At 36.7% G+C, this 26,876-nt stretch overlaps 1 protein-coding gene and 1 long non-coding RNA gene across 3 annotated transcripts in view; one reads left to right on the top strand and one right to left on the bottom strand.

Annotated features, from left to right (window-relative positions):
- SLIT3 (slit guidance ligand 3) overlaps window positions 1–26,876 on the top strand; it is a 534,750-nt gene that overhangs the window by 116,464 nt on the left and 391,410 nt on the right. The window lies entirely within an intron of this gene.
- LOC148216635 (uncharacterized) lies at window positions 232–18,124 on the bottom strand. The gene is made up of 3 exons (XR_015795051.1): window positions 18,069–18,124; window positions 7,866–7,934; window positions 232–3,422 (listed from the first exon to the last, which is right to left on the bottom strand). It is a non-coding gene; the product is annotated as an uncharacterized LOC148216635 (long non-coding RNA).

Genomic DNA, 26,876 nt, shown 5'->3' with positions numbered 1-26,876 from the left:
TAAGGTGTGAAGATGCCACCTTTTCTGCATGGATGGAATCATGAAAAAGCAAGAAACACATCTTTGAGTGGCAGAGTCCAGGATAGTACTGGGAGCTCTGTGAGAAAGCTTGAACTGTATCCTTTTTCATTTGACATGTATTGACAGACAACACTGTAGTTTGTCCTGGTTTTTTATTGTAGAGGACTGATCTGTTTGGCTGGTTTAAATATAAAGAATTTTGGCTCAGTGAGCATATTTTCTCCCAGTGTTATCCTAGTAGCTTAGTGTGAGGCTTATATAGTAACCACCAGAGCTGCTGTATGTTCAAAGATTTTATCATAAGTACAGATACTGTTAAATGTTACATTAAGCAAGAACAACTTTAGTGGCTTTAGTGTTTCGTCACCAAGGGAACTGATTTGGCCTTTTAATCCAAACAAAGCAAATTGAAGGTATTATCCAAATACACACAATTAACATATTCAGTGTATAAGGCAACAGTGAATTATAATGCTTACTGTTTACATAAAATAAAGACCGCTCTATCCTATATTAGGAAAAATTAACTTAATCCTTCCTTAAAGAATACAATTTAATAAGCCATAAAGTACATAAAATAAGCCACTGTTCAAGAAGTTAGGTAGTTACATTTTTATGCATGTCTCTAACTTTCTTTCCCCTCCATTGCTTCCCATCTAACTTTTGATATAAGAAATTATCAGACTTAGATTATGAATAAATTGTACATTTGTTTTATGTTTTAGAAATACAATCCAGTGGGAGAGCCAGTATCTCCTTGCAAATATTGCCGTTGTGAGTTCATAAAGTGAAGTTCTGGAAAGGCCACCTGTCCAGCTCATGGGCATACAAAGCTGGATCATCAGCCATTATTGATAGAGTTCAAAGCACCTTTGACTGATGGGGCCAGTCGCAGTTGTAGCATGAGGATGCTGAAAGTTTGTTTAAAAGAGTCCATCCGACCACCCAACAAGGTGAAATAAATTGCATGTGCATGTCCCACAAGAGCTTTGTACTAGTCACCTTGAAGCAGGTATGCTTCCCTTTATATTCTTTTGGATCCAGGGAGGTTAGAACTTCTATCTATCTATCTATCTATCTATCTATCTATCTATCTATCTATCTATCTATCTATCTATCTATCTAATTTATGTCACCGCCCCCACAACTCCCCCACAAGGGAGTTCATACAGTGAAGTTCTGGAAAGGCCAGAACTCACTCAGTACCATATACAAAGCAGCTTCCAATGCTCATACTATCTGCATTGGTGATATTTGCAAGGAGATGCTGGCTCTCCCACCGGATTGTATTTCTAAAACTATTGCTTTGTTGCTGATACTGCCTGTTAGAACATGATATTGGTGGTTTGACTCCAGGCATTTCTGGATGAAATAGACTGTCTACATTAATTAATTAAGTGCTGGTTTACTGACCATTGGCTACTAATTAATAATACCTAGTTTTTATATCCAAGCATAAAATTGCTTCTGGAAGAAACTCTGGCACTCTGTACTGGATGGTACAGAAATATTATAGATATACCAATGGGGTCCTTTATACTACTGTCCTAATCATGCCAGGGTAACACATGTTGAAATATTCTGTAGGTAGACAGACTAATAAGTCTTCTCTTCCTAGTTAGAAAAAGCAGGGCTTCAAAGCTAGAAGAAAGATTTGGATTATTAGCATATACATGACAGAAAAAAAGAGGGGCAGATGAATGTATTGGTCTCTTGAAAGCAAGAAAGAAGATACATGTTGAGTTCTGTATATAAACTTTATTCTTAACTGCCTTGTATGGATAAATTAATGAACACCTGCCCTAGTGTGAAAGTAAGAAATTATGCTCGACCCTCCTTGTTCTCTGTTTTGCAAAGAGAGGCTTTTTAATTTTTTTTTTTTTTTGCATAACATTCCATTTTCAGCAGCCATAGGAAACAGATGGAGGTGTGGTGCAGAGAGATTGTCTATCTGGATCAGAGAGACTAATTATCTGTGGTATGCTTCAGGAATGCCAGCCTGCCAATAAAGACTGAAAGCAGTAAAGACAGGCTTTGTGCTCTCCAATAGAGTGTGATCTATTAGACCAGTCGTGACAGCATTTGGTCTTCCCTGCTGTGCACAGACTGAGTCCGTATAGATGGCTAATTAAACTTTGAATCAGTAAATAGGTATGAGAAGCCATCACTTTGAAGACAAGAAGATCACAAGAACCATATCCTGTTCTTTGGTTAGTGTCAGTTAAAGCTCAGTAGGTTAGCTCTTCAGCTCTGGATGCTATTCATTTTCAACAGAGTTCCCACATTTTGCAACAGTAGTTAAGTTTTCTGATGGGGGAATGATAGGTTAGAAAGGACGAGAAATTATTTCATTTTCCATAAATGTATTTGTCCATCCTGGATGCAGGGCAATAAATAACATTTACTTTGACACAACAGATAGGTTAGATGTACATATTTGAAATGTGAAGCAGCTGAATCTAATCCCTTGCATACTGCCAGACGTGTCACATTTAAAATAATTATTTATGTTAAAAGATAGAATAGCCACCTGCTTTTTAAATACAGTTTTGCACTTAATATATCCTATAATAACATGAAGGAATCTGAAAGTTTATTTTTATAACAGTGTATTCCTCTCTCTCCTACCCTCCCTTTCCATCCCCAACTGCCCACATAGTGATAGAAGCTAAAATAGGACAAAATAAGAACTTAGCAGGGGATAAGTAGGAAACTCAGTGGTAGCTACAAACCATTAACATGACTATTCTGTTCTCTTTCCCCCTTTCCCCTATAAGATTCCACTTCTTGTATCTGGAATTATTAGTGTCTCCCCTAGCTAATCTTTCTATCAGCCAACTAATATCTGGAAAAAATGGCAATGTTGCCCTACCTCCCAAGCATTAAAAAGCCATAGGAAAGGTGTAGATGGTGCTGCTGTCCATATATTTGAGTCCTTTTAAAATCTTCCTGAAAATTAAGCATTTGTCCATACTTCCCCAACCATCTCAGAACTGATAGCATCCATTTCAAAGCCAGGATTAAAAATGCTTGGAGACAGTCTTTCTCTCCAAAGAAATCTGACAGATTTTTCTCTCCCCCCCCCCGCCATTCCCCGCAGCTGACCCTTTACACAATCCCATCTACTATTGTTTTGTTTCTTATCTTGATCAATTTCCAGAGGTCAAAACAAAAAGTCTTTTCCTTTCTTTCTGGTATGGAATATAAGAGAGCAAAAGTCAAATGCAAGTTGGGCTGAGGAACAGCGAAAGGCTAAAAGAAGTCAAAGGAGACTTCAAATTTCCCTTTGCCTTTTCTCACTCAGGCAATCTGAGACAAATCTGACTTCCAGAATGATAGTTTGTTTGCAAACCAGGACCCCAAACTCTGCTGTCTCTTGTTTGTGAACACACTTCCTTTATCTGGGAAAAAAAAGAAAAATGTTAGTTTATTGTAAATGGCAATAAAATGTTTCTTCCAAAATGGTGAGAGTTTCTTCTCTACTTTATCATATTGCATTTTTATAGCACATCTTCTCTTAATAAATATGAATACATGGAAGGGTAGGTAGCCGTTCTTAAATGTGATGATGCCAAAATGATGAAATGTGCATTGTTATGTTGTGATGCAAGATCTGCCCTTTCATGTGTTAGCCATGAGTTTGTGTGGCAACGTTACAGCACATTTTTGTCATGTGCCCTCCCCTTGTCTTCCACTGCAGACACTTATGCATGGAGGTTAATTCAGTAGAGTTCTTATACCTAAATTATATATCCTACTTTGAAAGCCCATTGGCATTATTTAAAAATACCTAATGATTATCTGGATTTTTTGCAGCCATTATAGGATAGGCCTAATTTAATGTATTTTGGCATATGTAAATAAATTAACATTTGAGAAGAACATAGATGTCCACATGACATACTGAGTGAAGCTGTACATGTACTCAAATGTAATAATATGGAGCTGCTTTTCACACTGAGCTAAGCCAACAAGGTGACTCAATACAGCCTTTGTTTGTTTATTTATTAAGCATATTTTTATGCCACCATGATTAAAATGACTCTTGGTGGCTCACATAGAAAAAATGCCATATAAAACATATTCAATTCAAAAATAAAAACACAGCAGCTCTACAATAATACAAGCAGAGTAAAAAGATGGCAGCAACAAATCCAATCGGGGAAAGCTCTCTGAACAGCTTGGTCTTCAAAAGATTTTCAGAGGCCAGCAAATCTGAACTGCAAATCATGTTTTAGAGCTTAGCACAATATGTGAACCAGCTAATTTGGGTTTATTCAAGAAAACTTGGTTAAGTAAACAGTGGTTTAATGTTATTGCCAACCAGATCATTGGATCAGGAGCCAAAGTATCACACAGCTAATTCTGGGTGTGCAAGGAAATGTATGATTTTGTTCTTTTAGCTTCCCAAGTGCTGCATGAAAGCTGCTTTTGAAACTTGAGAAGAGTTACAGACATAGGATGTGATGTAGCACAAAGGACCCGCTCAGTGATTTACACTGAAGAGATGTTGGCTTAAACCATGGTATCCCAGACACCTCCTGTTTTAATTCCCATGGGAGGCAGGGAATAAACTGCTGAATTGTTCATCTTGGCAGCATAATCTTGGGGTGCAGGGCGACAATATGGCAGCTTCTTCTCCCTAGTTTAAACAACTCCAACTAATAAAAATTCAATTAACATCTCCAAGTTTATGAGATTCAATTACTAAAACCATCTTACACCATCCAGATTGGTATACTTGATAGGTATAAGTAATAATGATACCAATGACCAGAATTTATATAGAATACTTTTTAAATAGAGAGCATTGGAGGGAATAAGAATATTTAAATAAAATAGATACATAAATATTGAGTCAAAACACTAATGTATGCTTTCTGAACAAATCGGTAAATTATAATAATATTAAAGATGAGATTATTGGATTAATGTACAAGTTAACAAACATTCCTTTGAGTGGTAGGCTATATTTTTTACAGATTTTTGTAGAAAGGAGCAAAAGACAATGTCAATAGTAGCAAATTGCTTTCTTCTGAGTGACACTAAGTTAACCTTCACTTATCTTAATGTTGCTTGGACATTCCCTACAATTTCATTGTGGCCTGTAGGCGCAGTTACTTAGAGGCAATTAACAAGTCGACACCAGCCTTGAGGTTACTCTCTGAAGCATGAGAACAAGTGGATAAGTGATGTGTGTGTTTTTTCTTCTAGCTATCCAAACAATGTTCTTCGGTTTTGCTACTGGAAACCAGTGAAAGACAAACATGGAGCCATTGTGTGGTGGCTAAAAATACTGTAATCAACATCTGTAAAATATGGTGAAATGTAAGCTATCTTACATTCCTTGTGAGTCTTACAGATCAAGTTAGAATTTGTGTCAGTTTGAAAGTATGTGTATTATGATGCATGATTTTTCCCTGGATATATTATGGGTACATCAGTGTGTGAAGTTGAAACTAGAACGGAATAAGTAATGTTAGAATTGTTGCAAAACTTCTTTAGAATGGAAAACTCTTTTAGAATCTGAAGTGAAATATTAATTAGCAATTATACATCATTTAATCTGTCAACATTAATTTGATTTTAATTAACGGAAGGGTTTAACAGTTGCAGTTTTTGTTTAATTTGTCTTTAGTGCTGTATCATCAGTATTTAGGAAATGTGAACACCTTTCTTTAAAAAAATAATAATAACATAGTTTCTGCTGTAGGAAATGAGGAGGGTGGATATGTACTGGGACACGCCTAGCTGTCTCTATATTTCTTCATAATCAGCAGAAATGGTATCAGTGGAAAATAGATTTAAATATCTGTGATCTTACTCCAAAAGTCAGTTTCGATTATGGGAATGCTTTGAGAGAATGTTTCTCTGACACTAATTAGAAACAAGTAACAGCACACCAGAAGATAAATATATTTTCTGCTATTAAAATATAACCTAATGTAGTCCTCCTTATTTTAATAAAACATCTGTTGATTTTGTATGAGAATGATATATTAGAGTTCCATCTTCTTTAAATACTTTTGATTTCTACCAGTTTTAGCTGCTTTTTTAACCCCATCCCATTAATTTTAAAGTTCTGTTTACAAGTAGAGGTGTGGGAATTGAAGTTTTTAGAGGCAAGCTCATCATAACTATCATATTTTTCTTGGCTTGTATTTCCCTCTCTAGATCTCTCAAAAAGACTGTAAATGATGACTATCACTTCTGTGTAAATAGGTAGTAAAGGACATTGATCACCTATAATCAGAATATGGAAGTTCTGTCTTGAATACAGCTGCTATGCTAATCAAGCCAGGAATACTAAAAATGTATAACTTAAAGCACCTTAGCAAATATTCCTAAGGTTAAGTAAATAGATAAGCAACACCAGCATCAGTCTGTGAGTCAAGATTCTGGATCTATGTAACAGGAATAAATCACAGAGGACAATGAAGTCAGGTGCCAATAACAAATTATTACTTCTAGCACTGATTGTCCAAAATTAAAGACTTCTAGAACTAGTGTCATCGAGTTCCCACTTATATTTCAGCTGACAGCCATTGACCCATGAGAAGAAAATCCTTCTTGGGAATAGAGCTCTACTCTGTAAGAGACCTCTTCTTTAGATGTGGATTGTACCACTGGACTTTTGCCTACAAATACTGATATTTCCTGGGCTTGGCAGGGTTTTAGCTTTTCTCTCCAGTATGATTTTACATAGCTCTGTCTCACATTTTAAGGTAATTGGGCCCTTTAGCACATCCAGGGGTACACATGTGTCTTACAGAGGTATAGAAGGAAGAGAGAATGGCCTTGAGGGACAGGAGATAGAGTTACTACCAAGGCAACAGTCACATAAAGGGGGCCTGAGTCTGGGGCAAAAATGTGTTTAAACATCTTTAAACATTAAAGATGGTTAATGTGAGTAAACATCTCAGACAAGCCCCTTCCTAGTTCACAAGAAAATAAAGGGAGGGAAGGGGGAAGTGTGCTCAGACTTACAAGATTCTGTTACTATGGGTTTACAATAAAAGTAGTACTGGCATTGGTTTCCTAGTCTGATCTATCTTGAAGGGCTGACAAGAGGGGACATTACATCAGGTTAATAATCTTTACTGATTATACAGATTACGATCAGTCTGTGGGATGGTTTCAGTCATCAGAAAGTCTATGGTGGTAATTGTATAATTGAAGGAGAATGGATGTCCTTCCAGGCTTGTGCCATATATTTTATTTTACTTTAGTTTAGCTTCCAAATCATTGCAATACATTCAAAATAACATAAACATCTACAAAAAAACAGTCATCTTCTGGAGCAAAATTAACATGTTAAATAGCTTTCTGTATCCCTGAGAGCCACTGTAGACCATGACCACATCATATCAGCCAATATTGCAGTTTGAGCGTCATATTTCCAACAATAAATCTCTTCCAGTGAAAAAAATACCTTATATTTGTTGAGCCTTTGATTTAAATATAGAGGAGTAGAATATGACTCCCAAGTTTCAGAGATCCCCCATCACCTAATGTTTCTTGAAAGGTGATTCTGCGGCTGAGCTGGTCCATGAGAGAACAGCAACAAAAAGGAAGATCAGTGAAAAGTAGAACTCTATCTTGTGTTTGTGGAATAGTATCTTTGGATACAGACTTTTGTAATTAATGATACTGTACTTAAGTGAAAATATTTTTGTGGTTTTGAAACTGTTTCTGGATTAATTTACATAGATGCAGTGTTTTTGGGGTGGCATACCTTGGAGTTGTCACTGAAGCTTAAGAAAAAGTATTGCTAGAATTTTTGACGTTACGAATTGAAAGCTATTCTTCTGGAAATAGGAATAGTATCAGTAACTTCAACTTACCGTCTGCAAAAAGCTGGAGGAGGTTCAGAGGAGAGTTACTAGGAAAATAAGGAATCTGCAAACTGAGTCCTGTGAAGAATGGTTACAAGAGCTGAGCATTTTTAGTTTGCAGAAAAGAATATATACAGATATACAAGTCAGTCTGCATAGACAGCCTGTATTATATAAATTACATCAAATGTTTGAATTGGTTGCCATTTCTTTTAAGCACTTCTTTACTCATTTAATGCATGACCTTTGAACTTTCCTAAGTACAGTAACATTTTCTATGAAAAAAAATTAATTTATAAAATATATTGTAATTGGACTATGGGATTTGACTTTTGGTACACCATATATAATCACAATCTACAAATATCTAATAGGCTGCCAGGTGCAAGAGGGAGCAGATGTATTCACTGCTGAAAAATAAGGGTAGGATAAGGACCAATGGGTTGAAATTAAAAGAAAGGAAATCCAGGCTGAATACTAAGAATTTCCTGATAAGGAGAGCTGTTTTTGGTGGAGGTTTGCAAATAGGAACTGGATGGTCACCTATTGGGGACGATTTAGGGACTTTTGTCTTGAAGAGGGAGTTAGATGAGATGACCTTTTTGTTCCTTCAATTCACACATTCTGTGATCTGCTTCCGTGCTGGATATGGAGCAAGTCACTGAGGATAGACTGCATATACAAAATGAAATCCAGAATGAAAATCAGACTTAAATAGGGAAAAATAATTTATGTTAAATAGGACATGCTCTTTAAGGATAAACCTCTATGACTAGAACTTGTCCCTGTCTTGGAAAAATGGCCCACATTCTTGCATTCTATTGTAAGTAGAACTTGGAATGTTGATGATCTTATAAGGCAAAGTAGTTGTTAAGAGAGGAAAATAGTTTTTTTTCCTCCCTTTTTTACTAGCAGTCTGGACGACTTGATTGATGTGTGGACCATTTTAACATAAGATGCCTCCATCAGTGATTGGACACAAAAATCTTTATATATACTACATAGAAACATACATTCATGAATGCATGCAAATTTTGGCACTTGGGTGAAATATGGAAAACAGAATGTAGAATGAATCCCAGCAGTGCAATCTTATATCTATCTGGTTGGATAAAGTCCTACCAAGTTCACTGGCTCTTATATCCAGTATGGAAGCATATACAGGTAGTCCCCAGGTTAAGAATGCCCAGTTTAAGGTGACCCATAGTTAAGAATGGAGCCTATTGTAGCAAAATTCGAGTTAAATTCAGAATGGTTTGAGTTAATTACACAATACTACTTATACAGTATTATACAATAGTACTGTTCCGGCTTACATACAAATTCAACTTAAGGACAGACCTTGGGAATGGAACTTGTTCTTAAACTGGGGACTACCTGTGTATAGAATTGCAGCTTAGAGTTACTGCTTTAGCACAAACAGGGTTTGGTTAGTGAATGCACACAAATGTCTATTTAAACAGTTTTTGGGAAAGTAGCCATATTAGTCTGTTGCAGCAGGAATGACCGACTCTTGTGGAACAAAAGAACCTAATAAAACTAGCCCTACAAGACTTTTTGTTTAAATTTGATCTACACTACATTATTTCTTTTATGGCTTTGACACTTGGGTGTTGCTTGTTTTAAACATTTCTATACTATCTTAAAGTAATAAGCTAACAGCAATAATAATAAAAGGGAAAGCCTAAACTCTTATATATTAATCTGAGTTTGTGATAACATACATGAGGTGGTACTTGACATGGAACATCTCACTGCAGTTAAAATGTGAGATACAAATTTCACTGTTTCAGTGAACACTCCAGAGAAGGTCAGAGTCAGCTTGTTTTACACATACTCATACCCCATAGCATTCAGAATAAGAATATAAAGAATGCTACTTTTGCACTGTCACTTGAAAGAATCATTTCTAAATCACTCTGTGAGCAGATTCTCAGTGTATTGGGAAGTTACCAGTATTTCACACGTCCTGTTGAAAAACATGGAATTAGGTAACATTTGGCTCAGCAGTAAGACTGATGAAGCATTCATTTCTGTCCTTTGGAATTTTATTTGCCTAAAAAGCTTATTGAAAATAAGCAATAAAATATGCATTAATAATGAAAACTGCAAACAATAAACCTGGTGTAGCCTTGCTGATCTTACATGTTAGTGATCCAAATATGGTCAAATATGGACACTAAGCATATGGAAGATTTATCAGCTTTAAAAGCCAATCTTGCATGGTTATGTACTGTAAATTCAGCACCATTCCTGAAATTCCTGAAGCCCACACAGCACCGAATTATTACGATCCTTCTTCAAAGCTGTTCTTTGAAAATTTCCAGTGCTACATATTTCCGCCTTCTTTCCCACCCTCTGCTCACTTTGCTTCAGCACTTTATAGCTGTGAGGTAGCCAAGATTGTGTGCCAAGTTGGGGCTGAGGAGAGGAGTTCATAAAGGAACCCCTCCCCCCGAATAAGAGCACAAATGGCATTTCAAATTAGCAGTTGTGATATCGCTTGTATTTTAGATCTAATTTCTCCCCCTCCATGTGCATGGAGTCCATATTACATTATGCAAAACTCCAAAATTATTACTCTTTGAATTCCTGACTTTTACTGTTTAAAAACAACACAATTAGTTTTAATCATTACTTGATTATAGTATAGATTCCTTCAGCTATGGAGTTCATAGCTCGTAGAATTCTTTTCCCATAACTATATGTAATTTTGTCCTTTTTTTAAATTAAAAAAAAGGAAAGTTTTTTTTTATTCAATACAAGGAATTCTGTGGGAACATTTTATCTGATGACTTGGAAATATGACACAAATCATGCTGGTTTATTTGAAATATACATTTGAGTTAAAAAGAAGCAAGCTTATGCTGTTGCTTTAGAAATCTGGTGAACTGTATAAGCATAGTAGTGATATGGAGCATGTTTTCTTTAAAAATGAACAAGGTAATTTTCTGTATTAAATTAATTATTTCACAGTTTTGTTTTTTTTAAAACATTCTTTCCAGCCCAACTGAATGCTGGAAAGAAATTGTATCAACAGATTTAAAACTCTGGCTGCCTGGCTTCAGCCTGGTAACTCTGAAAATGATGGGGGAGAAGCCAGGAAAAGGAAGATTGAATTTAAAAATGGGCCAGATCAAACTGGTTGCTCTGGAGAAAAAAATCCACACACACCCCATCCCATTCCTCCAGTGCATCTGTATGGGAGATGCAGCTGGGCAGAGGTGTAGAATGTTGCTAACACATTCTGTTATAATTTCAAGGGCAATTATTGAGCTTGATAGCAGCTATGGTAGAGGCCTATATCCTTCCTTGCTGTGTTAGATTTCTTCAGAAAGTCATAGAAGAATAGCCATGTAGGAAACTAAATTGCAGCATCGACTGCATCCACAACAGATGGCTGCCCAGCCTCCGACTGAGTGCACCCAGTGGAGGGGGGGCGAGACCATTACCTCTCTGTAATTAGTTCCACGGTTTAACATGCTCTTATTATTTAATGTTTCCTAATGCACCTTCATGAGTCTTCCTTTGTACATGTAAATCCATTATTCTGAGTCCTGCCCTTTGGGTTGATAGAGAACAGGCACTGATTTTTTTTTACCCCCGTGTGACATCTTTTCAGGAATCTGAAAAATGCTATAATATCTCCCCTCAGTTTTCTCTTCTCAAGGCTAAACATTCCCCTTTCCTTCAATCTTTCTTCACAGAACTTAGTTTCTAGACCCCTGATCATTCTCATAGCCTTTTGATGAATTGTTCCAATATATATGGGTATCTTTCTTAGGGCATTTCCACATGGCAGTTTATGCTGCTGTCTCCTGTGCTGCTCCTGGTTTTTTAAAGCTGATTTTAATCCAATCTAGATTGCTGTGGGTTGCCAGTGGGATCAGGCTGGAGCTCAGTCCAGATTAGGACCAACACAGGACCTAAGTGGTCCTTCCCCTGCATCTTCTTCTGTCCATCTGTATAGGAGGTCAGGTGTTATCGGTTGTCCATAGTCTGGGTAGGTCTCCCTGTGCCTGCATTTCCTTTCAGGGGTTGTTCTCACCTCACTAGTATACCATGTTTGCTTGCCCTCATGGATCTTTCCCCTGCCTACCTGCATTTTACAGCTTTAACTTATACAATTTCCTTATTTTGCCTTTTATTGTCTTTCTCTCCCTCCCTCCCTCCCTCCCTCCCTCTCTCTCTGTTGTTTTTTACCAATGCTGCCCAATGAACTGAGGCTGTGGACCAACCCATCATTCCTCTGAAAGAAGGATTAATGTATTTGTTGGAGTTTTCCTCTTTTCAGCCTCCTTGCAACCAGCAGCTCTTTTTTTAGGAGCATGATGCAATGTTCCTCTAGAATGTTGTTTTTTTAAATGGCAGAATCAAGAGAAAATATTGCATACGAAAGGTGGGGGTGAGAGAGGAAGGGGAGCAAGTTTCATGTAGTCTGGGGAGAAACTGAAGGGGCGCTTATTGAGAATAATGAAGATTAAATTTAATAAGAGGTTTTGTAGATACTGGGAAATCATGGCTGAGCCACCCTTGGATCACTTGCTCTAGATTTTAAAGTCTTTATATTCTTTGCTAATAGACCCTCTCCTCGTTTTGCAAATACAATCCATTTCTTAAATTGGAAGCAAAAAGGTGGCTAAACAAACACATGACTGAGAAAGAGAGAGAAATGTTGCAAAGATTGCTGGTTGGTGCCATTTCATTTAGATAAGGTGATACAACCAAAAGTATGGATCCTGTATGTAGACGACATCTTCATCATAATAAAAAAGGAACAACTAGAGAAGACACATGAAACAATCAACAACATCTTCAAAGGAACAACATTCACAAGAGAAGAAGAAAACAGCAACACACTTCCCTTCCTGGATATCCTCATCAGTAAAGGAAATGATGGGAAATTAGAAACACAAGTCTATCGAAAAATAATCCACACTAACCAAATGCCCCATTACCAAAGTAACAACCCAACCTCCCTCAAGAGGAGCTAAGTAAGAACATTATTCAAATGAGCACAAACACACTCAGCAACCCAGAACAGCAGAAAAAGGAAACAGACCACCTGTACAACATCTTCCAACAGAATGGATAACCATGCAACTTTATCAAAAAGTGCCTGACCACTCAACCCACTACAGCACAACCAACACAAGCTATGAAAAGGATAACACTGCCATACATCCGAAACATCTCAGAAACAGCCAACAGATTATTACAATCACATGGCATCACCATAGCACACAAACCAACTAATCCAACTGGAAAATATCTTAAGTAAACCAAAAGACTCAGTAGTGCAAGAAGAAAAAAACAGGAGTCATCTACAACATACAGTGTAAGGACTGTAACAGCCACTACGTAGGTCAGACAGGCAGAAGGCTAGCAGAGTGCATCCATGAACACCAACTAACAATCAGAAGACACAATGAAAACTCTGTAATCTCACAACACATGGACAGATTCAACCATAGTTTCAACTGGGAAACTGTAAGCATCTTAGACCAGGCTAAATCCAAAAATGCGAGGGAATTCCTGGAAGCCTGATATTCAGATAATTCAGTCATCAACAGGCACATAGAGATAAACATGTACACACCATTCAAAAGAGATAATAAAAAGAAAACTAAAAGACCAGAACACCACCTTGCCAGCAGTGAACACCCAGATAAGCAGGGATTAACACCAGGATTAACACCAAACAAACAATCAAGCAGTAAACAATACTCTAATCAAGGAGCTACCCACTCAGGCAAACAATCAAGCAGTAAACAACAGCCTAATCTAGGAACTACCAAAGAAAAAACAATACTCCCACCAATACTAACAGGGGAAGCTACTATATATAAAAAGAAAGCAAACCCCATGCCCTTCTAGCTCTGAAGATGATACCTAGCCAGGTAATGAAACATCTGCAAGAAAAGGACCAAGCTCAAAGAACCCCAAGGACTCTACAGACTCAACCATAGTTTCAACTGGAAAACTGTGAGCATCCTAGACCAAGTTAAATCCAAAAACACTAGGGAATTCCTGGAAGCTTGGCACTCAGACATATCAGCCATCAGTAGACCCATAGAAATAAACCACATTTACACTTCATTCAAAAGAGACAACAAGAAAGCTAAGAAGAAAACAGAAAGACCAGAACACATCCTCTCCAGCAGCCTATGCCCAGATAAGCAGGGATTAACACCAGACAAACAATCAAGCAGAAAACAATACTCTACTCAAGGAACTACCAAGGAGACAAACAATCAAGCAGAAAACAACACCCTAATTAAGGAACTATCAAGAAGAAAACCACACCCTTACCAAGACTGGCAGGGCAAGCTGTTGTATACAAACAGGGAGCAAATCCCACACCCACTAGCAGTGATGATGTTACCTAGTTGGGTAATGAAACGTCTGCAACCAAACAACCAAGCTCAGAGAGCACCAAGGACTCCATCGATTAAATTGCATTGTACAGTGTCCTTTGGCTGACCCATTTTTCCCCCTTTTTTTGCCCCTCGAGGGTGGAGAGATTGATTAAACAAGCTAACTCTTCCTGAGCTGCTTTTCACTCAGTGTGGCCCAAAAAAGTGCTAACCGCAAGTTAATAAGCTCAGCTCTGTGACCTTAATTAGTTGATTAGAGCCCTCCAATCAGCTAGTGTCACTACCTGAAACTGACCAAACGTTAATCAGTTTCACACTGAAGGCTTTGATCATAAATGTTGCACGCTGCATTGAATAGATGGTATACTAATTCTTTTTCCTTTATTTTGTCCTTATTGCAATACCTTTTTGCAATGTTTACTTCACAGATGAAACCCATGGGTCTTCTTCCACTCTCTAAAGAAGGAAGTTGTCAGCAAAACAAGTCAGCAATTTCATGGAAGCACCATATTTAACAGAGGCTGTTTCTCTTCTATTAAATATTGTTATCTAGCAGTACCCAGGAAGCTCACCTTTACTGAAGTAGTTTGGTATGTTCCATATCTCTGAAATATCACTGCTTTAGCAGACCAACTGGATCACAGTGTGCATAAAATGCAAAACAACTGATCCCCCCCACCCCAAATATGGGGAATGGGTGATAAGGCAGTTGGAATGTGAATTGCTCTCTTTGTGCAGTCCAAGGCAAGTCACCTTAACTCCAGATACTCAACAGAAAATTCTTGTTACATCCAATGGAAGGTACAGATGACAAGCATTACCAGCTAGAACAGGTGTTATATGTCTGGGATAGTCTACAATTACAGCCTTTTGTAGTGGAGAAGTATTAATGAAACAATTACCAGAGATTTTCAAAGATACGTTAAATGGTACATAAAAAGTGGCTTAAAAAAAAAAAAGTTGTTCAAGTGAACTATTTTTTTTGCCCAGTTATGGAAATAGTTACAATAAAATATTTTGTAAGTATATTTCGACAAAACACTTCTCAGATCCCACTACTTTTCTTTCTTAGAGGCCTGTTTTCTAAATGGACCTATATATTCATTCCTTTAATGCAACTGAGAAATAGAGTAGTTCACTTCTGTCTTAAGAAGAAGAAATCTATGTATCCTGCATTGAGTGCAAAGTCTGAAAATTTTCAGTGTGGTGGAAAGGTTAGGATGGAATTTACCAAGATAAAAGTGTGTGCATGTAAGCATGTGCATCTTTACACCATGCCCAGACATGCCTGTATTTGTACATGGAGCATGGATGGTTGCTACATATCATACTGCCATCTTAAGGCTGCAAAAGTTACATTTATGGGGCTTTAATTCTGAACATTTTAACCATTCAGAAAAATGATCAGATTATTTGCATTATTAACAAAAGATCTCTCGATTTGCTTTCTGTATTGTGATTCAGTCTCTTTTCCCAGAAGGTTTGGGAGGTACCTGTTATCTTTACTCCAGTAGCCATTTACAGACCATACACTGTGTTATTAATGTTTATCTCTTTAATATTCCAAAACAAAGTACCTAAACTTGTCAAGGGAACTAGTTTGATGTAGTAGTTAAGGCATTAGGCTAGATACCAGGAGACCATGGATTCTAGTCCTGCCTTAAGCACAAAGCCAGCTGGGTGACCTTGGGCAGTCCCTCTCTTTCAGCCCTAGGATGAAGGAATGGCAAACCTCTAACAAACAATGTTGCCAAGAAAATTGTATAGAGTTGTTCATATAGTCACCAGGAGTCAAGACTGACTCAAAGGTACATGCAGACACACACACACAAAACTTTTTTAAAACCAAAAATCTATTCCAATTTGTAACCGATGAGAGAAGTGTAATAACCGTTGTTCCTCTGGCTTGGGACTTTTCAGGTGCACTTCTATAGAAATGTTGAAGGGCAAAGGAAAACAAATTAATTTAACTGAGGATATGTGTTTTGGTCAATCAGACCCACAGTTTTAGTACTTTAGAGTGCTTGTTTTTTAATTACACTTAGTAATAATAATACTTTAGTCTAATTTAGAGGTTGGAAATTAGGTTGGAAATAATCAAATCATTAGATTAAATAATCTAACTGTTCTCTTTCTTTCCATACCACTATGCTCATTTCTTTCTTTTTCCTTATCCCTAACTGGACTTGAACTGAGAACTTAATTTCAATGTACATAATGTTCAATGGCTATCAAATAAGCAAATATATGCAATTTATATTCCTGTAAGATAAAAATAAGGGCTTGGTGAGTCGGGAGAAAGTTGGCAAATACTTATGGCCATATTGGTTTGATACTTTTGTTTTCCTCTTTGAATATAGTATATCCTGGATTTTTACAAATAGAGAAGGGCCCTTTCCAAGGTAGGTAAAAATCAGAGCAGTGGTCTGCAGAACATTCCTATTTATTTATGCTAGATAGGGAGAACTTCCAGCCCACATTCCTGGAAGTTGATTGGAACATGACAACTAATATTCTGTGTATGAGGTTAGATCTGTTGTTCTGCATTATGGAGTGGATTTTTAGGGACAGGCCTTTTATTTTCAACTTGTTCTTTCTTCATGAGTTGCAGATAGGAATTTAAATTAGATAGTGGTATCTTGAGGGTGAACATAACACTCCTGAATGTATTTAGAATGGCCAAGGGTGATCCACGCACACATTGGGAACTATATCATTCTACATTTGAAGGAAAGCCTAGGATGATCTGCATTCTAGAACTGAGGTCCATTTAAAATGCAGTGCCGAACTGAGCGTCATCATATTAAAACAGATACTGTTCTAAAAATATCTTGCTTGTCTTGTGTGCTCTAACTTGTATGTAACAGAATTCATTCCAGCTATTACAGATCCCTGAAAATAGCACTGATAACTTCATTAAAACATCCCATAAATAAATGTATGCTAAAGATCATAGCACGAAAGGGCATGAACTCATTGGAGAGCCATATTTTTAAACACGTGGAGAATTCTGAAGGATCCAAAACAACTGCTTCCCGGGATGCCCCAGTGTCTCCAGGATCCCATGGAAGCAGACTGAACAGAAGAAATGGAGAAGCCTTACAATGATTTAAGACTGCTTAGAAGTTTTTCACAGATGTAAGAATGAGAAATAGCACAGAGGGCTGACATTACTCTTCATCCCAAAGGAGCAGATCAGGAATTTAAGGCAGAGCCATGCCACAGAATTCAGTTTGCAGGGTATTTGGATAAAATAATGACTTACATATCCGTTTTGTAAAACCAATGCATTTTGATCTCTTTGGTATGGGTACCTACTGTACATTTTATATTACTTTGTTTTCTGAGTCTAAGTATAAAGTGACAGCTTGGGAAGTTGGTCAAAGTATTTTTTAAAAATATAATATTATGAAGATGTAGTTATTCAAGATGTACTTTCTGCAGATTCTGGCTTTATGCTTGTATCTATAGAGATAAAACACTTTTTATTATGTATGCAAAAAGGTAATTTCTAGCTCATGTTGGGTTGCCCAGATCTGGTAGACCAACATGAGTGAGAAATTACCTTTTTACAAATCTGGAAAATCACTAGAAGACAGCAAAGAAGAACAGATTTTCTTGCCGTCAGTGGCTGTTTGGATTTTGGCAGCCTGGTATTTCTCTCTCATGTTGGTCTACCAGATCTGGGCAGCTCAACATGAGCTAGAAATTTCCTTTTTGCATACATAATAAAAAGTGTTTTATCTCTATAGATACAAGCATAAAGCCAGAATCTGCAGAAAGTACATCTTGAATAACTACATCTAGCCTCATGCTTACAATGTATAGTACTTACAGTGGGTTGTAGCCCCACAATTCTCTTGCTGGCAGATCTTCCTCTGTTAGTGTCTGTCTTGTTTCTTTAGAGGCTGAGTGACTGCCAAAGGAAGACTGTCCCATGCAGGACTACGTGGATGTGTCTTTCTCCTTGTACGGCCTGGCATTCGCTAATCCTCATGCTGGCTAGCTTTCTATTCAGAGACATCCTGGCTGTAAAGAGGCCCACCCACCCTGATCACAAGAGAAGAGGGCCTCCTGCTTCCCCTTTCCCTTTTCCAAATTGGCCTTCCAGATTCACAATGAAGCTAGTCCTCTGGGCATACATTCTTCTTGGGAAGAGATGAATACGTGTCCAGGGATAAACATTTTGCTGGCTGTACTATGGTAGCATTCTTTCACAGAAGCTCACAACTGGATTGTAAATTGCATGCAGTCTATTTTTGTGGACTACTTAAACATTACTTTGACCATCTGTGATTAGCTTTCAGTTGCTTTGGAGGGAGGGGTTTGCTCCTTCTTTCACAGCGAAGATATTTAGCTTAACACAAAATACTCTGATTCTCACTCTTGACTGACCAAATTATGGTGTAAAACAATTTCAGTATATACTGTATGTAGCAGAATGCCCTGAAAAACCTAGGCCTGCAAAACATGAAAGTCCAGACTTGGAGTGCATTGGGACATTTGAGAAGCTACACCTTTGTTGTGGTTGTAGTTTAGCCTGGAGATACCTCATACTTAAACTGGCTGTTAATTATATATAATTATATAATTAAGGACCAGCACAGATCAGCTTAGTTTTACATACCTGAGAAGTAATTAAACAGTCTTCCTCTAGATCCAATCTGAGTGCATTTCCTTTGCAGTTTCCAATCTTGTGGAATCTCAGAACTCTGCAGGTGAACACTTGTAGGTTTAGGAACCTTGCTTATGCCAGGAAACTTTAATTGTGTGAATGGTTCTTTTCCATTTCTGGTTAAACAACATGATGGTCAAATAATACGGGAAGGAAGAGCAGATAAAGGGAAAAGGGAGGCTGGAGTTTGAAGAAGAAGAGAATATTGATGGTAGCTTAAATTGGAAGCTAATCTGTAGGACACAGAAGTTAGAAAAGAGAATAAGTCCAAAATTAACATAAGCAATCCAAATGTTCACATAAGTGTCCACTGATGTTACGAAAATAGACTTCACATTAAAGTACTGGGAGAGAGCACACTTCTCAGTCCATTGGAGGCAGATACCAGGGACATTACAAACTTCATCGTCCTTATCTATATCATCTATTAAGTAGACTTTACAGCACAGGAAAGTAATTTAGGAATATAATGTATCTGCAAATTTTAGAATTGCCTCTAGAACAAGGCTAACAAATATAATCAGCTCAGTCTCAAAAGGAATGCTATAGGATAAGACGCATCATTTGAGCTACTCATGCAAACACAAAGCCATACTGCCAACACCTTGCAGTTAGGGATAGATCTTTCACGGCAGCTACAGAAGGTATGGATAACAATTTTGTTTAATATAAATCTCAATTTCAGTTCAGATTATATACGCAGATAAGAACTGCTCCATAACTAATTTTTATGGAGAGATAAACATATAGGAAATAGACACGTTTGATTGCCAAGCTCACAGATGCACAATCTATAAATTCTGAGTTCATAACTGTGACTTCAGAGCTGTTCAATTGTTGTAAAATTGTTAGTTAGGTGTAAGTTTCTTAGTAAGATCTTAATTTATACATTTTTGTTTCCTGAATAATTGAAAGTCAATATTAACCATTAATGAATATTCTACAGATAGTCCTTGGGTTATGTCCATTCATTCAGCGGCTGTTCAAAGTTACAATGGTGCTGAATGAGGAGGACTTACAACCACTCCTTGGAGTTCCAGCCTTCACAGAGTCCACATGGTCATGTGATCTCAGTGCCCGGCTTGTGATTACAATGTTGCAGCAAGTCAGGGTCATATGATTGCGATTTCTGACATCCCATACTGGCTTCCCACAAACAAAGTCAATGGGAAAGCCAGCAGGAAGTCAGAAGTCATGGTCACGTGAGGTCCTTGCTTAAAGACCTGTGTGGTCCTCAGTTAACAATGGCAACTGGGACTGCCAGAACTGCTGTTGCTAAGTGACACAGTCACATTATGTTATGCTTTATGACCACATCCCTTGGCAATGGCAATTCCAGTCCCAATTGCTATCATAAGTAGAGGACTAGCTGTACTGCAAATCAATGAATAGGAGAAGTTTGTACAGAATGGATGCTTGAACATTAGGCATATCAAATGTATAGTAATAATCAGAGCAGAACTGTAAAGATGGATAGATACAGTGATTCTGAAAGTGTGAGGATTTCAGAACTCTTCTGCTTAATATAGAAAAAAGAGATATTCTTTTCCATAATCCACAATTGTTTTGTTGAATATTAGATAATTCTGAGATTTTCTCTGTAACAGGTATTACATGAAAATTTTATAAAAGTATTTCTCCTTTTCTCTTACAATACTTTTAGTCAAGGAAGCTCTTCTCATTAAGAAATAGAATCACTGGTTATCTTGGAGTATTTTCATTAGTAGCATTGTGAAAAATTCAGGAAACACAGCTAATGTGGCAATTAAAAATTCTGAGGGTCAGTCCATTCCTAGAGCATGTGGAAACCATTTAGTTAAATTTCACTGACACACAACTATTTTCTTTTACAATTGGTCATTTAACTAGTTTTGGAATCAGAAATAAATAGCCAATTTATTTTGACAACCACTGCATGTTTCTGGTTATTTATTATTTAGAGAATTTAAAGCATAAAATATTGAGGACTAATATTTCTAAAAAATCTAACATAAGGCTCAAGATAATGGATTATGTGATACATTTTGGATGGCTTTCCATGTATTTGTCTGTTTCCCATTCTCATGCTATTAGTTAATGAATTTCAGCATCTTTTGCAGGAAGTAATGACATAGACCTGGTCTCGATAGAAAATCAAAGATTCTTTTTCTTGAGAATCTAAAACTTCACACTTTGTCCCCATTATCCATTCTGGAATGCAGTTCAACTATCTGGTCAGGACAGTGTGTTTGCCTTTATATGCCTGCCTATCCATTTACAAAACAAAATTCTTAAGGTACACCTTAAACAAAAACTGATATTGTGATTATTGTGATGTTTTTAAAACAGGATCTTTAGTATGGTGGTTCCAGTACTGCAGAATACTACCTACTGAAATACAGAAAAATGATTAGGTATCACAAAATAAGAATACCAAACCCTTTAGCAACTAAATATAACTATTTTTGAAATGTACTTCTGCAACTGTGAAAGCTAGAAACTGGATTTTTTAAAAAATGTTTTTTATGTGCTACCTGTCAAATAGATCAAATTCAGCCTAATATAGTGTGTGTGTGTTTGTGTGCGTGTGCACGCGTGTATTCATTTGATTTTCTTTCATTTAGAATATAAAAGTAGAGAACTTTGCTCTAACACTTAACCATCAGTAACATAAATAAATCATTCAACTCCAAGGCATTCCTAAAGCTGTAAAGAACATGCGATTGACAAGGATGAAGCCTGGAAGAAAGCTGAGAAGACCTCAGACCTTCCCAGCATGATGGTTTGTCTCCACTGAGACAGTCTGGAAAGGTAGTGCTATTGGGAAACTCCATATTTTCCGGTTTCATGGCTCCAGACAGAAAAGTTGGCAGCAGGAGTAAGTAAGTCCCAGCTACAGAGAATAATGGCACCTTCTGCAATGCTGCTACTATTCCATCTCTCACCATTGCCTAAGGCAAGAAGGCTGCAAGGTTAAGGAAAAGTCACAGAGAAAGAAGTACTCCGAGGTGATAAACTAGTATATCTTAAGGCCCTAGTTTGAATACTCAAGAAGCTTTTCACTGCTATGTGACAGTTCTTATCTTTCCCATCTCATCTCATCTCATCACTAATCCATCAACTGATATTCTTATAAACTGAAATCACCAGTACACAAGTTTATATCAGCACACAAAGACTATAGGGTGAGATATGTCACTAACCATGTCCTTTACAAGCATCACCAGTGGTGTTAAATGTACAGTAACGTAAAAGGATAAAACAACATGTTTTTACAATTGCTACGATGCACTCATGATTGGATAATTCATACCCAGTCCTCAGCAGTATTCAAGAGCAAACTTCAAGAGCATCGGTTTTCACCAGTTCTTTTGAGCCCCTTGAACAATCCTTTGGCTTGGATTCATCTGTATGCTCTTGCTAATGTGAAGCTCCATGCCAGGTGAATTTGAAAAATATCTTGAAATGCTCTCCTGATATTTTTTACATGGGGTAAAAACAGTTTTAATAGCTTTCAGGTTAACCTATTTGTTTTAATTTTCAAGAATCATGGTTAATCTTTGGAAAATGAACATTTGTTGAAAGGTCTTGCAAAGGTCCAAACACTTATGATTGCTCTACAATTAGTCACTCAGGGCTGGTTAAAACTGTGGAATGTGTCAAGCAGCTTTCTATGGAAGATTGATGAGAGAGGGCTATTTAAACAGTGGAGCCTTTCCAATCAAGAAATGAAGCTCTGAACGTTTAGGATAAGAAGTAAAATTAGATTTCTTATTTCTTTATTTTAAAACATTTAAAGAATAAAATATGTGACTACATAAAGGAAAAAAAGAGAAAGGACATAGTGGATGGAAAATAAAATATCAGTAAATAAACAGAATTTACAATTGTTATAAAATTTAAAATTGATTAGTCCGTTGATTAAATACTTATATCATCTTGAGAAAGAATTTTAAATCCATGCAACTCTAAACATTAATATTACCACTATCTACTATCTGAAATAAATGCACATGATCTTATTTTATTTATACACACACACACACTAAAAACAATCAGTAAAATTGCAATTGAGTTCTAGATTCCTTCCCATTGTACCTGGCTGATGATGACATCAAATTATTTATAAACATTAAAACTGCTTCTGGTTCTTGTCTTTACATCAAATATTTGCTCCTTAAAAAATATATATTCTAAGCATCTGAATTTGCCTTGTTTGACATATCATAGATAGAGAAGTCATTCTTGCTTAAATGTAGCCAAACTTCTGTTCTGGACGTATACTGTTAATTTTGCCATTGCTGCATGTTCCTCAAGTTTAGTGTTCTGAGTCTCTTCTCTTGCTGGGCCAAATTTGTCCTTGTGGCTGGCAGCATATATTTTAATAAATTGTGATTTTTTTTTTAATTGATTGGTTCTGGAAAGTTTCCTAGTAGGAGAAACTGAAGTTTCAATTCAAGCTTTGTTTTTGTTTTTTATTTTATTTTATTTTATTTTTGAATAATGTGTGTATTCCTTTCCAGTACTTTTGCATTGTTTTGCATGACCATCACATATGATCAAATATTCCTTCTGTATCACAACATTTCTGCTGTTTATTAGTATATGATTTATCTATTTTTTGCCATTATGGACAGAGTTATGTACCATATGTAAAACATTTTGTACCAATTTTCACTTAAATTATAGCCTGGAGTAACTTTTATTGCATTTTCCGTAAGTTCTCCCATGATTGTAAATGCCATTGTTTCTTTAAATGTTTGCCTCAATTTTATCATGCAATCTCTTACTTTTCTGTGTCCATGTCATATTTTAATAGCAATTTATATATAGGTCCTAATAGGTGGTCTTGGTGTTTCACATTCTATCTTAATAACCCTACTTCTTTCTTGAGGTCATTTTTTATTCTTCCAATAATCTGTAAATGGTAAATTTTGGCCTTTGCCAAATACTTTTCCTGGGTTTTTATTTCTAGAGTCTGGATGTACCATATCCGCAGATGTAATTATACTTTTCTTATAATAATTGTCTCCAGAAGAAAAGGCATTAGAGGGTGAGGCTAAAGGAGAGATTGCTGGTTTTATGGTTTTGCTTTTGTGGAACTGTTATATGTTGCCTGATTGATTTATGGTAATTTTGCTTAACAATATTATTGCACTATACAATGTATTCTGTCTTTATTACCTTACTAATACCATTTAAATGCAACCCAGTCCCCAAAGGAATTCCTAGTGCTTTTAGAATTTAGGACTATAATTTTAAATGGATTAGGTTTAGGGAGGGCTGCCTGTTATTCTTACCTGTCCATTAAATGCAAAAGCATCTCATTGTGGCAATGTATATATATATATTTTGCATTATGACACAAACTGTACAACTCAACCCATTCACATCAATTTACATAATTTGTGCGATAGACATAAATTGATGCAAAGGATTTCATTTCCATCATGATGTCATGCTGCACATAGTGTGAAATGCTGCAAATGAGGTAAATTTAATGGATCTGGGGCTATTTTTAAGAGCTCTATACTTTATATGCAACAGACATGCCCAACTTTCCTGGGAGATGTCTGGACAAACAGAAATCCACTAAATAAGGGATTGTTACATTGTGATTACATTATAGTAAAATCCAGCTAGTAATGGGCAAACCTTTCTCTCTGATTCAGTTTCTTATATTAGCTTGGGTGCTTTCATAAACCTTCATTCCTTGATCCCATTGGCATGCAGTGGAACTTAAGTTCTTATCCACCTCCTTGAGTTCACATCTTTTTGTGGAGGTAAACCCAAAAGAAGCCCCTTACTTATTTAATTTTTTCCCTTGTCCAGTTACTTAGCTGTGGAGGCTTAAATTCCTATATTTTCAAAAGCTGCTGGTGGCTAGGTCATTGTTATAACATTATTTCAGTGTCAAGAAAGGAGAGAATAAGGACTCACTTACTACCAGTAGCTTCATTTGGCTAGAAAGAAGATAAGCAAGTAGAAATAGAGAGTCGGTAAAGAGGTGTGAGGAAGAGAGGAATGTATGTTGCCTGTAGTCCTCACCTCATCTTACAGACTTTAGTTGCGAGGATTGTATTCCAAATCAGGAAATTACAAATTCAATAACATCACCAAGTACAACACAATGTCACATCTTCTTGAAGATGAAGACATAAGAAAGAAAATTTGATTTGCACATTCCAGACACCTTTCTGGGTATAAATCTTAACTTGATCCTCACATCAATTTTCAGAAGGGCCATAAAATATAAAACACATTGCAAGGACATCCCTCTTTTGAAGACAGGCATTTTGGGAGGACCTGTTTAGAGCAATGATAGTTTTAAACAGTTACAATCATTTTAAACAAACCTGAAAGCTGAGGTTTTTACTCTTAAACCATTCCTATACCAAAACACGTTAAAATGAAAAACCTGGTTGAATGTTTTGGTAACTTGAGAATAATTTCATTTCCCCCCCTTTCTTTAAGTCCTTATTCATGCAAAACCTGAAATTTCTGTGGTTTTGGCTAAGGAGCACCATAGCCTGCTCGTGCTTTGGCTCCTACAGCTCTTCATGCTATTTCTGGAGTCAGGTTTATTTCAACATGAGTCCTTTGGGTTTCCCGAGTGAGGCACTTTCAGATGGCCCTTGATCCTGAAAGGAAATGTGCCTCTTTGGTTAAATAAAAAAAGGAGGATGTGGGGAACAATACCCTCATATTTTGTATTTCCTACTTGGAATTTAAAGAAATTAGATAAAATGTTAGAAATTGAAAGTGTTTACCAGAATCCATTGTCTTATAACTTTTAAGGGGAAGAGTGATTCACTGTAGTTCTAGAATCTAGAGCTGTGTTCGTTAATCATATTATTGTCATATGAGAATATAAGAAAAGTTGGTTGGAAAGATCCATCTTATTCACATGTGTACGCAAAGTTACAAGTATAAATGTTTACCCTGAGGACATTAAAAAGTATTGGGATCTTTTGCAGATGTGTTTTTCCTATAAAAAAATTATGCACAGTGCTTAGACAAAGGGGAATTAGGTCCTTAACAAGAACTCCGATTAAAACACTTAAGAGTTATTTTACCATAAAATGTTGAGCAAGAGGAAAACATAGATGACTATACAAACAGCTGGCACTAAGCTAGCAATATATTCCTAGTAATAGCACACATTTATTGAATTTCTAGTTTCTACTTGGTCATAGTCACTGTAACCTATAATGGCTATTCAAGAATCTTAGGACTTCTGGTTTATGAATTAAAAATGGGATAATTATTGTGATTGGAAATTATTGTGCACACTGCAGGTTTTGCTCCCAGGAGGGCAAAGGTCACCAGAGGTCAGGTAGCAGAATATGGTTCAGAAATAAATTTTAGAATGGCAAGTAATAAAATAACATTTAGTCTTGAAGAAAAATGACAGATATGTAGATAGGAAGGAAGACTGAAGAAATAAAACTTGGGAGATAAGTTAGTTGTTAAATGCACCTCTAAAAGGAATTTGTGGATTGCATAGTCTCATCTCTTAACTTACCCTATGGAACCCAATAGCACTTTGGAGTATCAGTTCCATAAATCATATGTGACTTCGCTTCAGTAGTGCCATGCAATTGCACTGGGGACTCAGAACTCAATGCTACAGAGAGGATAATGTTGGAGCCATGGTTGCTTTGTGTGTCATGCCAAGCCTTTACCAAGATTACCTTTGAATAGCAGATATTATCATGGGGAATGGATTAGGAACCAGGAGATCTAGATTCTCATTCTCCTTCACCCATGAAAGCCCAGTAGGTGATTTGGGGCCAATTATTCTCAACCTAACCTACCTCACTGTTTTGTTGCTGTTACAGGGAAAACAGAAGGAGGGAACATGCTATATGTCACATTGAACTCATGAAGAAAACATGGGATATAAATATAATAGATAGATAGATAGATAGATAGATAGATAGATAGATAGATAGATAGTGGCTTATGAGGAAATTTCCCTTTTATTAT

Source organism: Python bivittatus, unplaced genomic scaffold (genome assembly GCF_059951505.1).
Source record: "Python bivittatus isolate LINGU-HERP-01145 unplaced genomic scaffold, Pbiv_v1 ctg000080_np1212, whole genome shotgun sequence".
Classification (NCBI taxonomy): domain Eukaryota; kingdom Metazoa; phylum Chordata; class Lepidosauria; order Squamata; family Pythonidae; genus Python; species Python bivittatus.
This window is presented reverse-complemented; position numbering and strand designations above follow the sequence as displayed.